We start from the raw sequence: 14,125 nt of genomic DNA, 5'->3' as shown, positions 1-14,125 counted from the left end.
TGTATCAATCTAGGAATCATTCATTAATTGCAAAAGGAAAAATGCACTTTATAACGGAAAGATCTGGCAGTCACCACCTTACCAAGTTACCAACACTTAGCATGACTAATAGAGGAACAACCTGACAGTCTGTGCCTGCCGGCGTGAGACAATGTGAAGTCCCTGTACCACCTCAGGAGTCCTCCTGCTAAACATGTTTAACTTGACCGTTTCTAAATAGTTTTATTGAGGTGGAGTTGACAGACAATAAACCACACATATTTATTTATTAATCATTTTTTATTTTTTAAGATTTTATTTATTTGAGAGAGAGAGAGCATGAGCAAGGGGAGGGGCAGAGGGAGAGGGAGAAGCAGACCCCCCACCTAGCAAGGAGCCCGATGCGGGACTTGATCCCAAGACCCCGGGATCATGACCTGAGCCGAAGGCAGATGCTTAACGACTGAGTCACCCACGAGCCCTAAACTACACGTACTTAAAGTGCCCGATTTGATATGTTTTGACACTTTTATACTACTGGTGTAACCGCCACCATCAAGATAACAAACATGCCCTTACCAACAGATGTTTCATTGTGCCCCTTTTAATTCTCTGCTCCCACCCTCCATCTCTGTCTCATTGATGTGCTTTCTAGCACTAGCAGTTAGTCATTTTTCCATTCACACATTGATGGGCACTTGGATTGTTTCCAGGTTGGGGCAATGACAAATAGAGCTACTGTGGACATTCATATATAAGTCTTTGTATGGCCATATACTTTTAATTCTCTTGGGTAAGTCTAGGAGTGGAACTGTTGACTCATATGGTAGGTTAATGTTCCAGTTTTTAAGAAACTTCCAAACTGTTTTCCGAATGAGTGTTCCAGTTGCTCTGTATCCTTGCCACACTTGGCATGATCAGTCTTTTTAACTTCAGTCTTTTGTGGTTTTAATTTGCCTTTCCTGTAATGACTGATGATATTGAGTATATTTTCTTGTGTTTTTGCCATCTGTATGTCTTTTGCCCATTAGAAAAAAATTAAGTCGTTTTCTTATTCTTGAATTTTGAGAGGTTTTGAAGCAAAATACATTCTATTTGCAAAAACATGGATAGAGCTTGAGGGCATTACGCTAAATGAAATAATCCAGACAGAGAAACAAATACTTGTTTGATTTCACTTACATGTCGAATCTAAAGCAAAACAAAACAAAACAAAACAAAACGAAAAGCAAACTCATAGGAAAGAGATCAGATTTGTGGTTACCAGAGTTGGGGAGGTGGAAGGTGGGGTGGGAAACTGGATCTGGATCAAGGTGGCCAAAGGTACTAGCTTCCGGTTATAGGATAAATAAGTACCGGGGTTCTAATGTACATGATGACTGTAGTTAACACTGCTATGTGGTTTATCTGAAAGTTGCTAAGAGAGTAGATCCTAAAAATTTTCATCACAAGGAAAAAACATTTTTTTCTCTTTTTTTCCTAGCATTTTTATGAGGTGATGCATGTTAACTAAGCGTATTGTAATCATTTTACAATATATGTAAATCAAACCATTATGCTGTACACCTTAAACTTAGACAGTGATGCTTATCAATTATATCTCAGAATTTAAAGAAAAAACTGATTAAGAAATATATATTCTGGATACAAGTTCCTTATCAGATACATGATTTTCAAATATTTTCTCCCAATCTGTGGCTTGATTTTTATTCTCTTAATGTTTTTTCAAAAAGCAGAGGTTTTAATTTGGACAAAGTCTAATGTATCCTTTTTTTTAAAATTTTATTTATTCATTCAAGACACAGAGATACAGAGAGAGAGAGCACGAGCAGGGGAAGAGGCAGAGGGAGAGAGAGAAACAGCCTCCCCACCGAGCCAGGAGCTGGATGCAGGGTCCTGGGATCATGACCTGAGCCAAAGGCAGACGCTTAACCATCTGAGCCACTCAGGCGCCCCATCTTTTTCTTTTTCTTTTTCTTTTATGGACCATTTCTCCAGAGTTGCCTCTGCATCTTTGTAAAAAATCAGTTGTCCACATATATGTGTAGGAGTCTGTTTCTTGAGTCTCTGTTCTGTTTCATTGATCTGTTTGTGTGCTGCGTTCACTTGTACAGAATTAACGCTGTCTTGAAATCGGGTAGTGTTAATTCTCCGACTTTGATCATCTTTTTAAAAGTCGTTTTGGCTGGTCTGGTTTCTTTTGCTATTTTTCACATGTCCTTTAAATTTGTCCTCTGTCAAATAAATAAATAAAATCTGGGGCGCCTGGGTGGCTCAGTTGGTTAAGCGACTGCCTTCGGCTCAGGTCGTGATCCTGGAGTCCCGGGATCGAGTCCCGCATCAGGCTCCCTGCTCGGCAGGGAGTCTGCTTCTCCCTCTGACCCTCCCCTGTCTCATGTGCTCTCTCTCTCAAATAAATAAATAAAATCTTTAAAAAATAAATAAATAAATAAATAAATAAATTTTAGAACCAACTTGTCAATGTCTACAAGAAAGTCTGTTGGGATTTTAATTTTGATTGCACTGATTCTATAAATCAATTTGTAAAGAGTTCATATCTCACAAATACTGAGTCTTCCAACTTATGAACATGATACACCTCTCCATTTACTTAGGTCTTTAATTCCTCCCAGGCCATGTTTTGTAGTCTTTAGAGTGCAGCTTGTGTTTGGCGGAGTTCAAAGATGCACCCAAGGGACGCCTGGTGGCTAAATCAGTTAAGCGTCTGCCTTTGGCTCAGGTCATGATCCCAGGGTCCTGGGTTCGAGCCCCGCATCAGGCTCCCTGCTCCGCGGGAAGACTGCTTCTCCCTCTGCCTGCCACTCCCCCTGCCTGTTCTTTCTCTCTCTCTGACAAATAAATAAATAAAATTTTAAAACAAACAAAAACAAAGATGCCCCCCAAGATTCCTGCCTCTTGGGATAGGCACCCTGTATAATCTCCTCCCCTTGAGTGTGGGTGGGACCCACGAGTACAGCGTGTAATGGGATTTCATGCCTGTAATGAGGTTACTAATGGTTGATTCTGAATTAATAAAAAGGATATAATCTTACACAGGCCTGCCTTTATTAGGGGAGTTCTTAAAAGGGGATGAAGCACTGGACTCTCCTCTCCTGTTGGCCTCAAGAACAAAAACTGCCATGAGATCTCCAGCTGCAGCGAACTAAATTCTGCCTGCAAGCTGATTGAGTTTTTAAGAGGTCCCCAAGCATCAGAGGGGACCACAGCTCCAGCTGACACCTTGCTCATGGCCTGGGTGGCCCGAGCAGAGGATTCAGATATGCTGTGTCCGGACTCCTGACCACAAAACCTGTGAGTGTATTTCTAAGCTGCTACAAGGTTATGCTAATCTGTAGTACAGCAATAGCAAAACTAATCCACAGGCCTTGAACATCTTTTGTCAGATTTATCCATATTTCATATTTTTTGTAACAGCTAAAAATGTCAATGAACTTGTTTTCTTAATTTCATTAGCTAGAATATGGAAATACAACAGATTTTTGTATTTTGATCTTGGATTCTGCAGCCCTGCTAAATTTATTTGTTCTAATAGTTTTTTTTAAGAGATTTCTTAGGATTTTCTATATGTAGGATAATAGAAAAAACATCCTATATAGGGTCTACATATAGGATAATGTGAAAATTAAACTGTTATTTTGTCCCTTCCAGTCAGCATGCCTTTAATTTATTTCTCTTGCCTTACTGCTCTGGCTAGACCTTTCAGTTCAGTGTTGAATAGATGTGGTAAAAGAGGACATCTTTGCCTTGTTCCTGATCTTAGTGAAAGGTATCCAGCTTTTCACTTTTAATTGTGATAGCAGTTTAGGGATTTTTGTAGATGCCTATTATCACGTTGAAGAAGTTCCCTTCTGTTCCTGGTTGGGTTTTTTTTTGTTTTTTTTAATGAGAAATGGATGTTGGATTTTGTCAAAAATTTTTTTGCATCTATTGCAATGATCATGTGTTTTTTGTTCTCTATTCCACCAATATGGTGAATTACATACACTGTTTGATTTTCTCATGGTAAACCAACTTTGCATCCCTGGGACACGACTCACTAGGCTATGATGCATTATCCATTTGCTATGTTGTTGGACTTTATTTGTTAATATTTTCTTTTTTTTTTTTTAAGATTTTATTTATTTTTCAACAGAGAGAGAGACAGTGAGAGAGGGAACACAAGCAGGGGGAGTGGGAGAGGGAGAAGCAGGCCTCCCGCGGAGCAGGGAGCCCGATGTGGGACTCGATCCCGGGACCCTGGGATCATGACCTGAGCCGAAGGCAGACGCTTAACGACTGAGCCACCCAGGCACCCTATTTGTTAATATTTTCTTTAAAATTCTGTATACTGGTTTGTGCCTTTTTTTTCTTATAATTTCTTTGGTTTTAGTATCAGATAATGCTGACCTCATAGAATGAGATAGGAAAGGTTCTCTCTTCTTCAATTTTCTGGGAGAGTTTGTATAAATGTGTATTACCTTTTCCTTAAATATTTTATAGAAACTACCAAATTTACCACCAGAATTGACCACCTTTGGGCTGTGGTTTTCTTTGTGGGAATATTTTAAGTTACCAATTCAATTTCTTTACTTTTTAACAGGTCTTTTGGGAATTTCTATTTGTTCTTGAGTCCGTCTTGGTAATTTGTGTCTTCCTAGGAATTTTTTCCATTTTATCTCAGTTGCATCATGTGCTGATGTCGTATTTCAGTTTATAATAAGAAATCTATATTTGGTCTTTATATAGACCAAAACCCAAGTTTTGGTCTTGGGTTTTCTAAGTAATGAGAGTGATAAAGGTGTCCTTTGTTATGTGAATAAATTGACTTGTGGAAAGCCCCTAGACAACCTAAAGATGGGGACTGGTTGCCAGGGGAACCAGCCATGTGATTAAAGGATTAGAAATTTTAGTGCCCACCCCCGCCACACCCCTCACCTCAGGCAAGGGAAGAGGGACTGGAGATTGAAGTCAACCAATGGCCAATGATTTAATCAATTGTGTTTATGTGCATGAAGCCTCCATAAAACCCAAAGGAATGAACACATGGAGAGTGGCATGGGAGAGTGGAGCTCAGAGAGGGCATGGAAGCTCTGCACCTTTCCCCATACCTTACCCTCTGTATCTCCTACATCTGGCTATTCCTGAATTATATCATTTTATAATAAACCAGTGATCTAGTAAGTAACATGTTTCTCTGAGTTCTGGAAGCCAGTCTTGCAAATTAATCAAACCTGAGGTGGGGTCTGGGAACCTCTGATTTATAATGTCTTTCTAAAGCACAGGTGACAAGCTGGACTTGGAATTGGTACCTGAAGTTGAGCTAAGCAAGTCATGAAGGACTGAGTTCTTTACCTGTGGGATCTGATGTTATCTCCAGGTGGATAGTGTCAGCATTGGTTTGAATTTGTGGGATACCCAGCTGGGTGTTAGAAAATTGCTTGGTAGCATGGGGGGGGTGCGGGAACCACACACTAGAGTCGGCATAAAGTTATTCATAATTTTCCCTTATCATTTTTTAATTTCTGTACACTCTGTAGTAATGCTTCCTCTTTCATTCATGACGTGTAATTATGTCTTCTTTCCTTTTATCTTGGTTAGTCTGACAAAAGATTTATCAATCTTATTGACAAAGAACCACCTTTGGTTGCTTGATTTTCTCTATTGTGTTTCTGTTTTCTATTTCGTTGATTTGTTCTCTGATATTTATTATTTCCTTCTATTTACTTTGGGCATGATTTGTTTTTCTTTAATAGTTTCTTTAGGCAGAAACTTAGATTATTGGTTTTAGATATGTAATTTTTCTAATGTAAGTATTTAAAACTAAAATTTTTTTCTCTAGGTATCACTTCCCCTACATTTCATAAATTTTACATTATGTTTTCACTTTCATCCAGTTCAAGATATTTTTAAAGATTGATTTATTTATTTTAGAGCGAGAGAGGGGGAGAGAGAGTTCACGAATAGGGTAGGGGCAGAGGGAGAGGGAAAGAGAATCTTCAGGCAGACTCACAGCTGAGCGTGGAGCCCAATGCGAAGCCCTGCACAGGGCTCGATCCCAGGACCCTGAGATCATGACCTGAACCAAAATCAAGAGTCAGCTGCTTAACCGACTTACCCATCCAGGTGACCCCAGTTCAAGATATTTTTAAATTTCTCTTGTGATTTCTGCTTTGACCCAGGGATTACTTAGAAGTGTATTGTTTAACTTCCACATTGTTGGTCATTTCCCAATTTTCTTTCTGTTTTTGACATCTGATTAATTCTGTGGTGACTAGAAAACATATGTACTATTATTTAATTCTTCTTATATTTATTGAGATTTGTTTAAGAGTCTAGCATATGGTCTATTCTGGAGAACGCCTAATGTGTATTTGAATGTGTAATTCTACTGTTTGTGGGGGGAAATGTTCAAGTCTTTCTATCCGTATTGATTTTCTGTCTAGGTCTATCAGTTTCTGAGAAAGGAGTATTGAATTCTCTGGCTATAGTTGTTGAATTGTCTATATTTCCTTTCAGTCCTGTCAGTTTTTACTTTATGTATTTTGAGGCTCTGTTGTCAGGTGCAAATACACTTTTCACTATTCTATTTACCTGATGGATTTTTCATCATATTTGCAAAAATTTTGGCCATTACTTTTTCAAATAATTTCTCTATTCTTTCTCTTCCTCTCCTGTTTTTTTTAGACTCCCACTGCATGTATGTTGGCATACCTTGCTGATCTCTGAGCCTCTGTTCATTTTTCTTCAATCCTTTGTTTCTTTCTGTTCTTCGGATTGGATAGTTTCCATTGATCAGTCTTCAATGTCACTGATTGATTCTTCTGCCATCTCTAATCTCCACTGAGCCTATCTAGTGAATTTTAAATTTCCATTATTGGATTTTTTAACTATAAAATTTCCATTTGAATCTTTATAATAGTTTCTACTTCTCTACTGAGATTTTGTGAAGTCATTCTATTAATCTGTTCAGGCTGCCATAACAGAATACCACAGACTAGGTGGCTTAAACAACATTTATTTTCTCAGTTAGAAGTCTAGATGTTCCAGATCAAGTTCCTGCGAGATTGATTTCCAATGAGGACTCTCTTCCTGGCTTGCAAACGGCTGCTTTCTTGCTGAGTCCTCACATTGGTGGAGCGAAAGAATGAATACCTCTTTCTCTTCTTCTAAGGGTACCAGTCCAACCCTATGATCTTATTTAAACTTCATGACATGACTCCTCACTATCCCTGTGTCTAAATACAGTTAGTTACATTGGGGGTTAGAGCTTCAACATATGCATTTTGGGGGGAACACGAACATTCAGTCCATAACAGTCATTGACATAATATTTTCTGTTAATTATTTGGCATAGTTTACTTCTTTGAACATATTCATACTAGCCACTTTGAAATTTTTGTTTACGAAATCCAACATCTGATTCCACTCAGAGTCAGTTTCTGTTGACTGTATTTTTTTCCTTGAGTGCAGATGGCAATTTCCTGTTTTGCATGTAGTTTTTTTTTATTGGAGGCCAAACATTTTAGATAACATGAGGATTGTTGCTGTTGTTTTAGTAACTGCTCCCTGTTCGTGTGCTTCTGGTGATAAACCTCCTGACTTACAATGGTAATGTGTGCCTTAGGACAGAGACCTCTTGGTACCATGCTCGGTTCTTGAGGACACCCATTTAGTGTCCCTCACAAGATGTTCTTGTCTCAGAGGGATCTTCACTATGCTCTCCCCTGGCGTTCTTAGCAACTGTCTTCCTTGCTATAGTTACCCAGTCTTTGAGGTGTGGGGCGTTCAGGGCCAGGGGTGAGGGAAAGCTCAGGGGCTAATCAGTTTTCCTTGGTTGTTATCTGTTTACCACTCATCCACTGGCTGCTATTGTTGCCACAAATTTACTATGGCGTTTCCTCATCACAGGGCCTGTAAGGAAGGCATCAAGCACCCAGGTCCTATGGAGGAGAGAGGAGCACAAATTAGCCTCTTCACCAGTGGTGATACTATGCCCGTGTCTCCCCAGGCCACTCCATTCCAGATGAACACCCCCTGTCTCTTCCCTAAGAGTTAGTCACTGTCTTTGCTTTAGTTCTTCAACTTTATACATTTCCCCTGTAGATCTTTGGCATCTCCAGGGTTGTGCTTGGTGAAGGGGCTAGCAGCCTGCACTGGTTCACCGTCTTGTCAGAACTTCTTACTTCCTTGATTCATGCCTGTCTTCTCTTGTAGACTGCTGGCCTCATGAAGGTTGGCCTTGTCCCTCACTGCTGGGGCCTAGAACAGTGCCTGTTACATTGGAGATATTCCATAAAAATGTCCCAAATGAATTGCCTACTTCCTTCTGGAAAGGTTCTGTTCTCTCTTGATATTTTTACTTCTTCTTAGGGTCCTTCTCAGACTCCCTCATCTCTACATGCCTGAAATATGTCTGGGTTTCTGCCCTCAGACTACATCTTTTCTCTTCCCCTGGGAATCTCATCCATATAAATAACTTAAACTACATGATGATGGCTCCTGATTCTGGAATTTGTGCAGACTAAATTTCTTTCTTGAATCTAAGACTGTAATCTAGCAATGATGGGCCTGGCTAATGTCCCACCGATGATCCAGGTTCAATGTGATCAAAACCAAATTAACAGGTATTTCCCTGAACCTGGTATCCATCCTGCCATTCCTGAATGGAGGGGTCACCATGGACTCTTCCCTCTCTGCCATTGCTCCCATGCCATGTCTTTTGTGAGCTCATGAAATCCTGTAGACTCAGGCTCCTTTATGTGTTTTATACTTACCTCCTTCTCCCCAACCCCATGACCACTGCTTTGGGTCAGACCTCGATCATTTTGCACGTAAGTTACTGCATGGACAATAGTCATCTTACCTTTACTTATAGCTTCCTCTAGTTCATTCTCCACATGGGACCTAAAGGGAAGTCATATGATGCTATTAATTAATTATGCTTTTATGTGATTAAATCCTATATCACTTGGCTCCCTGTGACCTTTTAGATAACTCCCAATTCTTCAGTATGTATCTAGGATAACTCTATGATCTATATTGTAAACTGCATGAGGGTAGGGAGCAGGGCTGTCTCATTGTATTCAGTGTCCAGTAAAGCACCTGGCACATAGTTGGTGCTCAGTAAATATTTGTTGAATGATCGAGTGAATGAATATTCTAGCCCCTGCATACCACTCCAACTTCATTTCTTAATGTAGCCTCCATTCCACTTTTAACTACATTAAAAATTCCTGTATAAGCACATATAGCTGAACACATCATCTTGAGACAGCTGAGAGAAGTATGTCTGGTGCACGGAATAAGTGATATCTCTCCCCACCCACCCCAAATATCTATGGCCACTGATTTAAATGAGGGCAGAGAAGCTCCCGGTGGAAAACACTCAAAATATATCTGAAACTGTGCTCCACACAATTCAGGAGTCTTTCGTCATGAGGCTGAGACCAGGGCATGGAGCATGTGCTGGTGGGAGGGAGTCACAAAGCAAAGAAGGGCTCTGAGGCATTTGAGAGAATTCATCAGTGGATCTGTACAAGACAGATGGGGGTAGTGTCCTTAGGAACAGCCTGGAGGCTGGCATGTAGAGCCGACCCTAATGATAAGGTGTGAGCTCTGGGGAGGAAAGGACCATTAGTGCTAACCTGTAGAACAATTCCCTGAACCTCAGCACTTTCCACCCAAGCAGACCTGTTGGGGAGCCATTCTCATTCTCCATTCTCAGGGTCTACCAAGATGTTGGGTCTCATCAAGCCGAGATCCATCAACAGAGGTCTACAGTGTGGAGCAGTGGAGGCTACACAGAAGAGCTGGGCTCAAGGAGGGTACAGGTAGTGAGCAGCACTCTGGACTGCATATGAGGAAGCAACAGACACTGCTTTGGGACTGCCAGAAATGAACGGGAGCATGGCAGGGGCCTAGTGGTAGAGGTGGGAGCTGAGAACCATGGTTATTTGGATCTTAGTTCTTCTGCTCGCCTACCTGTAGCCACTCTTTCTCTTCTTTTTTTGCTAAAGAACCCTGGTTTTGTTCAATTCAATGCTGGTAGCAGTATACACACAGAGGTTGGGTTCAACCACAGGGGATTAGTCATGATTGCTTGAGGCATCATGGTACCCCATTTTCATTTGGTTCAGGGTTCATGACCTGGTTCATGAGTGGGCACATGACTCAGTTCTGGACAATGAAACAAAGAGAGGGACTGCCAGGGGGTGTGATGGTTAATTTTATGTGCCAACTTGTCTGGGCCATGGGGTGCCCACACAGTTGGCCAAACGTTATTCCAGGTGTTTCTGAAATGGTGCTTTTGAATGAGATTAACATTTAACTCAGTAGACTAAGTAAAGCAGATTATTCTCTCTGATGTGGGTGAGCCTCACACCATCAACTGAAGGCTAGAATAGAAACAAAAGGCTGCCTGACAACCTTCACACTGGAGCATTGGCTTTTTCTTGCCTTCAGATTTGACCCAAAACATTGGCTCTTCCTGGATATAAGAACCCACTGGCCTTTGAACCAAAACTCACGCCATCTACTCCCCTGGTTCTCAGGCCTTCGGACTTGAACGGGAATGACACCATTGGCTCTCTTGGGTCTCCAGCTTCTGACTCACTCTGCAGATGCTGACACTTCTCAGCCTCTGTGACTGTCTGAGCCAATTCCTTACACTCTTTCTCTCTCTCTAGATAGGTAGACAGGTAACTACGTCTATCTAGCTAGCTAGCTAGCTATCTACCTATCTATCTACACCTATTTACATACACGTATATATTCTGGGAGAAAATAATATAACAAAATAAATATAATAAATATCCTGAGAGAGATTTTTCTCCCTGGTGAAAAGAAAGCCCTGTGAGGAGAAACACCCTCTGCCGTTGTCTTTGATTCTGTCATGGGAGGATGGGACGTGTAGCGCTCTAACAGCCACCTTTTGATTGTAAGAACACGAGATGAGGAGAGAGGTGCTAAGGATGGCAGGAAAGAGAGACAGAAAAGCCTGAGCCCTTGGTGACATTGTTGAGCCATCAAACCCATCATGGAACCACCTGATCCAGGTATCTTACTGGATATGATAAGGTTCCCCCTTGACGTTTAATTCTTGCTACCAAAAGTGTGATCCACAGCTGATAGTGAGTGTATTATCAGTTACGTTCTGCATTTCTAATGAGCTTGGCCCCACCCCAGATCTTCTCACTCAGTATCTTCCTTTTAACAAGATCCCTGGTGATTTGTGTGCACACTGAAGTCTGGCAAACCTAGGCTTGAGTGACTTTTAGCTGGGTGTTATTTTCCTCACATCTGAGCGCATAATTGATGAGCATAATTGATGTGACCTCATTTGGATCTACGGACTGAGGTTTGTGACTGGATTATGTGGTTTTCTGGCCAGGTGGTGCCCCTTCTCTCTTGCTTGTTCCTGTGGACAGTCTGGTCTCTCTCTCTTCCTTCCACTTATTCATGTGCTAACATATCTCCTTCGAGACTCAGCCAAGGCCTCACCTCCACCAGGAAGCCCACCTGACTCCCTCCAGGTTGAATCAGGAGCACTTCCAATTGCGGTTACTGTGTCATCTTTGCTTTTGCATCGGTACCTCTTTGACTCTTCTAGAACCCGAGTACCTTGCAGAAAGTTTTTTTTTTTTTTTTTTTTTTTTTACTCCTCGTACCCTCCGCACCTATCAACTGTCTGGCACATACTAACAGCTGAGTAAGTGTTTCTGGAAGACTGAATGAAGCGTGCTTTGCCGACCTGCTGCTTGCTGTCATGTCCTGCTCCACAAGGGCTCCAGGCATCCCAGGCACTGACAGGGCAGGTGGCCCAGGCAGGATTAGAGAATTAGGGGGCCTGCTGGCCCAGCAGCTGTCTCTCCCTCCCCTCCTGCTCCCTCGCCCTCCAGGGAGCACACACATCAGAAGCAGCTGCTCTCTCTTTCCCAGGAACAAATGTCACGAGGCAACCCAGTGACAGCTGAGCCAAAGGAAGACCCCACAAATAGGAGCTCCTGGAGCTGGACCTGCTTCTCCTGCCTGCTCCCTGGACTGGAGCCTGCACATGCCGCCAAGCCGTTCAGGCTCTGGCTGTCATTCTAGAAGCAGAGCGGAGTGGCAATAAAACTTAACAAGGACGGGGCCACGACAGCACTCTGCTAGTTGCACCGTGAGAGCCTAAGTGCGTTTCATGGCACTTTCTTACTAAGAAATGATTAAAAACGGGTATCTCCCCCTTGCTGGATGCAGTGCATCCATTTTTATGTGCTGAGGTTTTTAGTCAAAGCAGCCTGGCTCTACTGTGGGATAAGCGTGGGGCCTTTGCTAGGAGCAGCCTCCCAGCGGGGGAAGCGGAGCCAAAGTCCGGGCTGGAGCCAAGGGCCCCTCTGGCGAGGCAGAGGTGCGGAGCCTGTGTGGCTCATTTCCCAGCGGGCTGCGGGACCGGGGCCTCTGCCTCATTAGCGGGAGCACGGCAGCTGGATGCGGCGGGCACACATGTTCGGGTATGCTTGGGAAATCAACTCGTGAGCTGAGCCGCACCCCTGCAGCTGGGGCCTGCCTGGCCTGATGTGCAGATGTGCTAATGGCTTGGCCTGACTTCAAGCCGAGGAAAGTACAGAGGACTCGGGATAAGGAAGCATGAATGTCTGACCCCGGAGGGGCCCACACGGAACATCCCTTTGGGAGGCTGTGGACATGGCAGAGCCATGATTAATTCGTTTGCTTTCTAAATGTTTGCTGAGCAAGCCCCTGTGACCAGGAGCCAGGGTCCGGGGTGGGTCATTGGGATGTTCCTGCCCTGAAGGAACAACCCATCCAGCGGGGGAGACAGACAGACAGACAGACAGACAGACACATCCAATCTGGTGGGGTAAGTGCTGAGAGACAGGTGACCCGAGGATTTGAGGGGAACAAGGAACCCAGACCAAGGGGCCAGAGAATGTCCCGAAGAAGGAACACTGAGCTGTTTCTTGAAAAGACAAGGCTGCAGAGGAGGAAACTGACATCCACGCAGGGCCGACTACGCAGCTGGCACGGTGCTGGCCTCATCACCCACATCGTGTCCCATGACGCTCCACAGATGGGGAACCGAGGCTCAGGGAGGCTCCCTGGCCTACCTGAGGCCACAAGGGAACCTCTGGAGCCTTATGCAGTGACATGCTATCCATCGGTTATGCCCGGGATGAAAGGAAGGGCAGTCCAGGCTGTTTTAACCACATTTTCTAGTTTCTGTACTTGATGTTTTGACATCTAGAGCCTTGCTGACCAGAGAGGGACCAACCCTCCCAGGGTTAGCTGATTCCTAGAGAAAGCAAAAGGAGGGCCTGGGAGCTTGCCTTTCACATGCAAACCAGCCAATCCAGAGCCCACAACCCACCACCTCTTTTACTGGCTCCCACACTCAGGGCCCCTAACCACCTGCTCTGCTCAGTAGAAAGCCAGGTACCAGCCAGCTAAAGGCAGCTCTGTGCCCCATAGCCTGCTGAAATTACTCAAGCCAGCCAATCCTGAGCCTGCTTGCCCTGCCTCAACTGCTCCTTCCCACAGATACCACAATAAAGTCTCTTGCCCTTTGCATCCTGAATGACCCCAGTGCTTCCCCGGGTGGCCCCGTGTGGCATGCCCCCTCCCCTTGGAAACTGTGACCAACAGACCAACTTTTCAGTGGCAGCATGTCCTGATCTGTCGTCCTCACCGTGCCTGAGTAAAATAAAACCTGTATTTAAAGCACAGGCAAGAGGAGCTGCTGGTGCAAGGGGACCAACAAAAGCAAGTCATGCACATTCCATGAGCTGTTTGCGGGGCTGGAGCCCAAGGGTGTGGGGGGCCCCAGGGAGTGGGCAGAGGCTGGTGGCCATGCTGAGAAGCCAGCCTTGAACCCAGAGGGGCGGAGGTGCCATTGAAGTTGGGAGACAGACCATGCTTTGTCACAATCCCTTCCTCAGCAGCTAGGAGAATGGTCAGGAGAGAGAGAAAGAGAGGAGGACCCTGTGTAGTAATCCCAGTGTAACAAGAAGGAAGATTTAACTGGGGCCATGTTGGTGGGAATGGAGTAGAGGGGACAGACCTGAGAGCCATGGAGAACACAATGGCCAAAGCTTGGTGACTGGTTTGGTGAGGAGGTGGAATGAAAGGGAGGACATGAGTTTTGGCAGAG

The 14,125-nt window shown here is 43.7% G+C and overlaps 1 long non-coding RNA gene across 1 annotated transcript in view; it reads left to right on the top strand.

The window, feature by feature from the left end:
* Positions 1-14,125, top strand: part of LOC145720603 (uncharacterized) — a 32,083-nt gene that overhangs the window by 1,383 nt on the left and 16,575 nt on the right. The window lies entirely within an intron of this gene.

The sequence above is a fragment of the Leptonychotes weddellii genome, chromosome 3, assembly GCF_054177405.1.
Source record: "Leptonychotes weddellii isolate Sample4059 chromosome 3, ASM5417740v2, whole genome shotgun sequence".
Lineage (NCBI taxonomy): Eukaryota > Metazoa > Chordata > Mammalia > Carnivora > Phocidae > Leptonychotes > Leptonychotes weddellii.
The sequence above is the reverse complement of the archived record's forward strand: the minus strand, read 5'-3'. Positions and strand labels throughout refer to the sequence as shown.